Source organism: Elephas maximus, chromosome 2 (assembly GCF_024166365.1).
Source record: "Elephas maximus indicus isolate mEleMax1 chromosome 2, mEleMax1 primary haplotype, whole genome shotgun sequence".
Classification (NCBI taxonomy): Eukaryota; Metazoa; Chordata; class Mammalia; order Proboscidea; family Elephantidae; genus Elephas; species Elephas maximus.
Window position 1 is genome coordinate 64,885,787 of NC_064820.1, and position 2,280 is coordinate 64,888,066.

A 2,280-nucleotide genomic window follows, 5' to 3' on the forward strand; every position below is an offset into this window, starting at 1 on the left:
AACCACTACTACTAAAGGTATTTCAGAGCATAGAAAAGAATGGAATACTCCCAAACTCATTCTACGAAGCCACCCTATCCCTGATGCCAAAACTAGGTAAAGACACCACAAAAAAGAAAATTGCAGACCTATATCCCTCATGAACTTAGATGCAAAAACCATCAGCAAAATTCTAGCCAATAGAATTCAACAACATATCAAAAAAATAATTCACCTGGACCAAGTGGGATTCATACAGGGTATGCAGGGATGGTTTGACATTAGAAAAACAATTAAAGTAATCCATCATATAAATAAAACAAAAGACAAGGATCACATGACTTTATCAACTGATGCAGAAAAGGCATTTGACAAAGTTCAACACCTATTCACCATAAAAACTCTGAGCAAAATATTAATAGAAAGAAAATTCCTCAACATAATAAAGGGCATTTATACAAAGGCAATACACAACATCATCCTAAATGGACAGAGCCTGAATGCATTCCCCTTGAGATCGGAAACCAGACAAGGATGCCCTTTATTATCACTCTTATTCAACATTGTGCTGGAAGTCCTAGCCAGAGCAATTAGGCTAGACAAAGAAATAAAGTGCATCCAGATTGGCAAGGAAGAAGTAAAAGTATCTCTATTTGCAGATGACATGATCCTATACACAGAAAACCCTAAGGAATCCTCCAGAAAACTACTGAAACTAATAGAAGAGCTCAGCAGAGGATCAGGATACAAGATAAACATACAAAAATCAGTTGGATTCCTCTATACCAACAAAAAGAACATTGAAGAGGAAATCACCAATCAATACCATTTACAGTAGTCCCCAAGAAGATAAAATACTTAGGGGTAAATCCTACCAGAGATGTAAAAGACATACAAAGAAAACTACAAAACACTTCTGCAAGAAACCAAAAGAGACCTACATAAGTGGAAAAACATACCTTGCTCATGGATAGGAAGACTTAACATTATAAAAATGTCTATTCTAGCAAAAGTGATCTATAGATCTAATAGATTTCCAATCCAAATTCCAACAGCATTCTTTAATGAGATGGAGAAACAAATCACCAACTTCATATGGAAGGGAGAGAGGCCCCAGATAAGTAAAGCATTACTGAAAAGGAAGAACAAAGTGGGAGGCCTTACTCTACCTGATTTTAGAACCTATTATACCACCACAGTAGTCAAAACAGCCTGGTACTGGTATAACAACAGACACGTGGACCAATGGAACACAACTGAGAATCCAGGCATAAATCCATCCACATATGAGCATTTGATATTTAACAAAGGCCCCAAAAGAGTTAATGGGGAAAAGACAGTCTTTTTAACAAATGGTGCTGGCATAACTGGATATCCACCTGCAAAAAAATGAAACAAGACCCATACCTCACTCCATGCACAAAAATGAGCTCAAAATGAATCAAAGACCTAAATATAAAATCTAAAACGATAAAGATCATGGAAGGAAAAATAGGGACAACATTAGGAGCCCTAATACATGGCATAAACAGTTTACAAAACATTACTAACAATGCAGAAGAGAAACTAGATAACTGGGAGCTCCTAAAAATCAAACACTTATGCTCCTAAAAATCAAACACTTATGCTCCTAAAAATCAAACACTTATGCTCATCCAAACACTTCACCAAAAGAGTAAAAGACTACCTACAAAACCTACAGACTGGGAAAAAAAAAATTAGCTATGACATTTCCAATCACTGCCTGATCCCTACAATCTACATGATACTGCAAAAACTCAACTACAAAAAGACAAATAACCCAATTAAAAAATGGGCAAAAGATATGAACAGAAACTTCACTAAAGAAGACATTCAGGTAGCTAACAGATATATGAGGAAATGTTCACGATCATTAGCCATTAGAGAAATGCAGATCAAAACTACAATGAGATTTCATATCACTCCAACAAGGCTGGCATTAATCCGAAACACAAAACAATAAATGTTGGAGAGGCTGTGGAGAGGTTGGAACACTTATACACTGCTGGTGGGAATGTCAAATGGTACAACCACTTTGGAAATCGATTTGGTGCTTCCTTAAAAAGCAAGAAATAGAACTACCATAGGATCCAGCAATCCCACTCGTTGGAATATATGCTAGAGAGATAAGAGCCTTTACATGAACAGATATATGTACACCCATATTCATTGCAGCACTGTTTACAATAGCAAAAAGATGGATGCAACCAAGGTGCCCATCAACAGATGAATGGATAAATAAATTATGGTATATTCACACAATGGAATACTATGCATTGA